The sequence below is a fragment of the Accipiter gentilis genome, chromosome 8 (assembly GCF_929443795.1).
Source record: "Accipiter gentilis chromosome 8, bAccGen1.1, whole genome shotgun sequence".
In the NCBI taxonomy this organism is placed as follows: domain Eukaryota; kingdom Metazoa; phylum Chordata; class Aves; order Accipitriformes; family Accipitridae; genus Astur; species Astur gentilis.
In genome coordinates, this window is record NC_064887.1 from 33,639,865 (window position 1) to 33,647,014 (window position 7,150).

Consider the following 7,150-nt stretch of genomic DNA (forward strand, 5'->3'; position numbering starts at 1 on the left):
CTGAGCAAAGTCTTAGTAAAATGGAGCACGTCATAGGTGGGGAGGAGGGGAGACAGCTCTTTAAGCAAGTCATTTCAATTGCCTTGAGAAAACAGGTTGTTAAAATGATGGAAATAAATGTGTTGTTTGAGCAGCCTCAGAAATGTTTTCAGAGAGGTATGAACATTGATTGCAAATACTTATTAACTGCTCCTTCATTATCAAAGAGATGCGATACATATGTTTACATATTTTGATACATTTTTATTAATCCTACTTACTGTTTAATTCCCTAAACCTGCCCAGAAGAACTGTCACCAAGCAACCCCCTAAACACAGCCTCAACTTATGCACAGGCAAGCATGGACATCGGAGGAATCACTCAAGTATCTGCCTGTACCACTAGACCTGAAATGTCTCTTTTGATCACAGCCTCCCAAAAAGAAGGGTCATGTTTCAGATGGTGCGTGGTAGGGTCATTTGCCCACCTCTGTCCACTCATGAGAGCCGTCAGCCAAAAGAACATAGGTCCCTCTCGTTCAGCCTTCTGTCTCTAACAGCAATCAAGCTCGATGCTAATGGAAAGAGCTGAACAGAAGGTGGAACATGGAGATGTTTTCCCAGGACATTTCTCCAGCTCCTAGCAGCCCAGCACTCACAAGCTCCCAAGCTGTAAATCACTCCCGTGCTATGTTTAGGGCCATCATCAAGAGTTATCTGCCATGAAATTGCCAAATTCCTTTTTAAAGGTTCACGATATTTTTTGGCCTCCACAACATCCCAGGACAACAAGTTTCCAGGGCTGAATTATTCCTCCCCCCGCCGCCCCTTAATGTAGCATGTAATGCTGTTTGGTTTAAACCTGCAGCCTGCTATTTTTTGGTGGGGAGCCCTGGCTTCTTGCCCTGCAGGAAACAAACAATTGCCTCCTAATCACCTCTTCGGGTGATTTTATAGGTGTCTCAAGTCCTCCTCCCTCCTCCCTTTGCCAAGCTGGTGAATCCGGATCTAGGCTATCCTCAGATGGAAGCTGCAGCACCATCAAATTACATAAAGCACAGCCCCCTGCTCCAGCCAACATCATCTCCAGCAGCAACATCAGCATGAGCAATGCACTGTGCTAGGACAAGGGTTCTCCTCTGGGGCTCTGCATTGGAGTTGTTCTTCCGATGGAGAACCTGAAGGTCTGTTTATTTTAAGGAGGGCTTGGGAGATGCACAGGCAGAGGATGAGTGAGGAGGATCCCTGCCCATACACAACTGCACAGCCTGCCACAGGCCACTGCTTCAATAAGAGACAAGATTTCCCCTGAGGAGGCCCATGCTGGAGGGATGCAGAGATTGTTACCTCCTGGCCACTTGGGCAGAGGTTTCTGTCCAAAGCAGAGGCATCATGCTGACAGCCAGATCCCTGCAGGCTTCCACCGCCTCTATCACCCCACCAAAAGCAAAGAGTCCCGCCAGCCCTCCTTCCAGCAACCCTGCCCGTGGACTGCAATGTTCCAGCTCGAAACTGCCTGCCAAATACACATGAAGCACAACAACGTCGGTATGGTCTGCAAACTCCACCTGCCACAGAGATCACAGTCAGCCCACAAACACATTTCATTTTCAAAAGGAGCAAAAGTACTGCTGAAAACCCCAGTGTGCCACCAAGTTGTGGATTCTTCATCATTAGCACCTTGCCTTAAGACTGCACACAGCACGGCTGGTGTTTGCAAGAGAAAATGGGAAATATCCTTTCTCCGCATATGGCTGTTACAAAACACTTTATTGCAAGGGTAAATCCAGCAGGGCCCAAACCAGATAGGCTCACAGGTACAAACTGGCAGGCACGGCATATCTGATGGCCTTCATTCCCTGGCAAATATCTCCTATCAGCTCAAGTACTAAAACAAAACAAAACAAAAAACAACCAACCAACCAAAAAAAAACAAACCGAACCCTCCCCGCCCCCTCCCCCCCCCCCAAAGAAAAACCCCCACCAAAACAAAACACAAAGGCAGTTGCAGCTTTCTGTATACAACAAGGACATTGCCTTGGTGTTGCAATTTTCATACCACTACATGCTGGGTCACAGCAATCAGATGTGTTTTGGCATCCAAATATGACATCCACAGAGCTCTAGGCCCTCAGCATCTCTGCAGAGTCCCAAAACAGAACCAAACTCTTTGGCTCAAAAGCCAGTCCTTAAGTCACCTGTGGGCAAAACCCAAATTCACCTCCAAGACACACACCCTCCACAGACATCTCTGCCAGATGGGCCAACACATTACTCCCAAAACACCATAGCCTGTTTAGTTCAATCCTAACCCAGTGCCTGCAAAGCCCAAGTAGCACATCAAAGCATGCCTTTTACCAACTTCCAAGTAAAGCCCATACACCCAAAGCTTTAGGCCTGTCTACATAGCCCATGCAGTATTTCCACTGCAAAGAGAAAACAGCAGCAGGACCTTCCATGCGCACAGAACTTATCCCTCCCTCACTGCAACTGTGCAGTCCCCAGGGCCTTAATTAGCCAGCACGCCTTCTCGCAGGGAACTGCTCTACGGGAACATTTACATGTTCAACTCCTTTGGACAAGTTCACAGGCAGGCAGCTAATCCTCTCCTAGGTCTCAAAGTCATATCAATTTCCTGTTCGAAGCTGAGCTCTCTCTCCATCAGGGTTTTTAAACTAATGAGATGCACTGAGGCCTTCAACTCTGGGAATATCAAATGTAGTGGGATTCAATTTCACTTGATTTTCATGCGGTTCTCCCTTTGTAATTAACACCAGACAGTATGTGACTTCTCTTCATCCTACCACTAGATACAATCTCTGCTCAAGACAAACATGTCAAGAAAGGTGATGCTTTTACCCTACACTGCCAAAGGTTTCTAATGTTTGGGGGGGGGGGGGGGGGGGGTTTGCCTTTTTTTCCCCTCCATGAATATAATCCACATCCTTGAGGTAATATTCAGAACTTTAAATCTCCAAGAGCAGTGGCATAGGTCCCTCAGGGCTTGCAGGTACAGCAGCCCCTCCTGCTTCTTACTCACCGGGATTATACTCCAGAAACACTAGTGCATGGGCAAAATTCTCAGAGAGAATTTTGTAGGTCAGTCTTTCCTACCATTGTTGGGGGCTAAGGATCTCCAGTGTGTCTGAGCAAAGATGACGGGGGTATGAAACCATCCTGCATACCTCCTAAAAGCAGCCGATTAGTCTTCCTGCCATGGGAAACGTCCCTTTTCCTCTTTCTTCAGCCACAACCCTCCCAGGTCATACTAACCAGGTCACAGAACTGATTGCCAGCTCCCCAGGCACATGATGCTTCTGCACCAGCCAAGCTCTTCCACAAGTTTTTTGGGGGCAAGAGGGAAGGATCAGCCTTCTGATCTGTTCATACCTCACTTACTAAAAGGAAGCCAGTTTGAATGAAGTTGCCGGACACTGTAATAACAACTAATACACAGCCATCGGCTCCCACCTTTGCACTTCCTCCTTGGGCATTAAATGAAGGAGGTGAGCAACCTTGCAGAATGCAAGCAGACTTTATACACTGCTAAGACATGACAGCCTGCAACAGCCATAGCTTGGAGACAACACAGACAAATCCCACCATTTTTTTAAAGTTAAACGAGCTCAGCTGCGCCATACCTGGCAGGATCTGCAGGAAATGTAACACTCCTTTTGATCAGAGGATTCAGAACAGTCCTTCTGTGTAGCAATATAGCACAGTGCAAAAATTTGTTCAGCAATAGGGCAATTCTTACATGGACCTGTATACAAAGGTTTTGAGGGAGGATGTCCATTAATATACCAGGCACTGCCAAAATCCTAAGGCCCTGATCCAGCAGAAATCCCTGTAGAAGGGCCCCTGTGATCTCTACAGCCAGGGAACACCCCAGGTTGGAGGGGAAGAAGATATTGCTCTAAGCAAAAGCAGAATGAGTCAGGTCTGCTTTACTCCAGGAGTGAAGCAGATCCTTCTCCACAGATGAGAAAATAAGAGTCACCAACCATCTACCCCATACAGCTTGACCCTAGGCACTCATTTCAGGAGACATAAGGGTTCAGAGCAAGAGACCTAAACCCAGGGTTCTCTCTCCAAGATAATCTTTTGGGGAGCAGTTTTGCTGCCATTCAAGCACAAATACTAAACACACCCTGTTAAAAGGCACAGTGCACTGCCTGTGTAATATATTCCAGATTAGTATGTAAAAAGCCTCACTTTTCCAAAGACAACTGTTTTATTTACAAGATCTCAGTCGTTACCCCAACTTTTCTACACAGGGTAGCAGAAGCTGAAAGGGACTTGCCTGGATTAACACAGCAAAAGCCTGCTTCCCACAGACTCAGAATTATGCTCTTCCCTTGTACATATATAACAGCCACCATCCCATCCTTACGGTGATTCCCACCTGGTAGCAGCAGCCCAAAGAGGCCATTTTAATAGATGTTGCATTGAATCTACCCTTGCCCCAATCCCAGCTCAGGGCCCTGGAGGACATCAGGTTCCATTAACCAGACCATTTGCCACCTGAAGTTGCAACCAACAAACTCTCCCAACCTGCAGCACCCAAAACATCCCCGTAAGTCCTTCTCCTGCTAATGCTGAGGCTGCTGTGCAAGAGCCTGCTTTAGAAAACACCAAGCCAGTCTCATGGTGTTGTGCCAGGAGCCTGTAAGTTCAAAGTCCTCAGCAGCACCTCAGAGCAGAGTTCACAAACAGTTTATTATCACTCCATCAGAGGTCCACGCACTGCCCGGCAGCTCCAAATGAGCCCTCCGTGGCTGTGACAGTTAGCGCCACAGGACCACTGAGGTTTCATTAATATTCATGTCCCATTGACACTCAGCAAGCAATGAAAGCTTGCTTTCTACAGCAGATCATTAAGCGAGGGGAAATGAGTGACCTCTTAAGGCCAGCTACGTCACAGATGTCACCAGGAGCTGAAAGGACAGAGACAGGGTCACCACCCAGCACTTCTTTTAATAAATAACAGTTCTAAATGAGCATGGCCTTGCCATGCCCAGTGGGACCCACATAAGACTGAAAGCATCTGGGAAGCAGATGCCCGAACTGCAAAGCCAGGTACAGCAGTGCCTCCTCTCAGCAACCCTGTCCAGGAGAGGCTGGGCAGCGGGATGCTGCCGTGCGGCAGGGAAGCGAGGAAGCGGCATCTCACCAGGAAATCAAGTATGTAATTCTGAAATAAATCACGGTGTTTTGGGCACAGTTAGCCCAGCTCAGTGGGAACATACACACCTCCCTCTACAAGCTGGTAGCGTTTAGGAGCAACCCAGGGCTTCCTCGAAGCATCCCAGCTCAGGGTATTTAGCAGAGAGTTCCCCCAGGCAGCAGTTACAACACTCCTCATAGCAGACTTGATCTCAGATTACAGACCCTAATTGCGGCTATCAGTCAGAGTAACAATTAGCATCAGGTTAATGCATTTCCTGTGCTCTCAGGAGAGGATGGAGAAGGAAAAGGGAGTCTTAGTCCCAGTTTACCTCGCGTTCACTGGGAAGCCACAAGAAAGCAACCCACAGGCAAACTTCCCAAGCACCTAGTTTCCACAGGAGAGTCACCACCACCAAAACACCCAAAGCAGCACAGGAAAAAATAAGCTCCTCCAGCCCTCCTACTCCAAGCAGACAGCTACCCTACCTCTAGGTTTCCAGAGAAAGAAGCTAATGGAAGATCACATCTCACCAGAAACAAGATACCCTCTCTGTTCCAAGAAGCCACCAGCATCACCCAGAGCCTCTTCTTTTTTTTTTAGCTCCTTCATTGAAGCCTGACACCCAACTCATGTGTATCAGGTGTGCACCAAACAAGGTTGATTCAGCCTCTTAACTCTTTCATGACTCTTGATCTCCATACCCCCATGGTAACGAGACTAAAGAGTGCAACAGGTCACATGCAAGCAAGGAAAAATCCTGTAACCCCACATGCACAGCTGCATGCAGAGCTGCCTCTCCTAAGGGGATCTGCAGCACACTCTACTTCAGAAAAACTTTGCTGTCTGACTCCTTAAAACCTCGGGGGGGTGGAGGGGTCAAAAGTAGAGTCAGAAAATAAAGATCTGAGGAGTGATCCCAAAACAACAAAATTTATTTCTACAAGTATTTGCCAGATCTGCAAACTTATACAAGCAAGAAGTCCCCTACATGTATAGTTTTCCTCCAAAAGAGATTGCCTGAGGAACAGGACAGACCATGTTCAATCTCAGAAAAGCAGGATATTTAAGGCCCAAGGTGAGAGCTTTGCATACCGCTCAGCCCATTTAAACCAATTCCAAAGACTAGAGAATGGCAAAAAGCCCTTACAAAGCCAGGGAAGTAACACACTGACCCTACCAAGGGTTGCCCCCATGAGCACTGCTGCCCTGCCCAAGGCATCCTGAGGGACAGGAAGGTGTATGGGCACAGGGCTACGGTACACAGAGCTGTGAGGACACCCAGCAGGGCCACAGCCCCAGCACAGCCTGGGGATCCCTCTCCCCACACTGACAGAGACAGAAGCGTCCCAGGAGTAGGAGCCCCATCCCCAGGAAATCCGCTGGAATTGTGTGCTGCAATCAGCCAGACTCACCCCAGCATGGCATCCCAGGCTCAGCCAGCCGCTTCCAACCTGTGCAGCCCTGCAAACCGAACCCTGAGGCCTCTGGCCCTGGAAGGAGGGAGAGCCTAGTGAGCAGCACTCAGGGCACTTGCTGGCAGTGTCTGCCCAGCCAGGTACTCTGAGTTTGCATCAGCCTCGACAGCCTTTTTTAAAACGAAAAGTGAACAGCCCCAGCACTACGGAGGCTCACGTTTCTGCAGGCATTTTAAAGTAAGCCACCCCCACATTCTCCCACCGCCCCCAGCCCCCGCAGCACCTCCCTGAGCCTGCCGAAGGCAGCCTGGACCCGGCCCACAGCCCATCACAAGCAGGTGTTGGCACCACAGCCCACGGCAAGTGGGCCCCAGCCCCACAGCCCGTCATGAGCAGGCCCCAGCCCCACAGCCTGCAGGTTTCTGCCCCACAGCCTGTCACGAGTGGGCCCCAACCCCGCAGCCCGTCACGAACGGGCCCCAACCCCGCAGCCTGCTGCAAGCAGTCCTCCACCCCACCTGTTGTCACAAAGCGGGGGGGGCCGCAACCCCACAACCTTTCACAAACAGGTCTTGACCCCCATAGT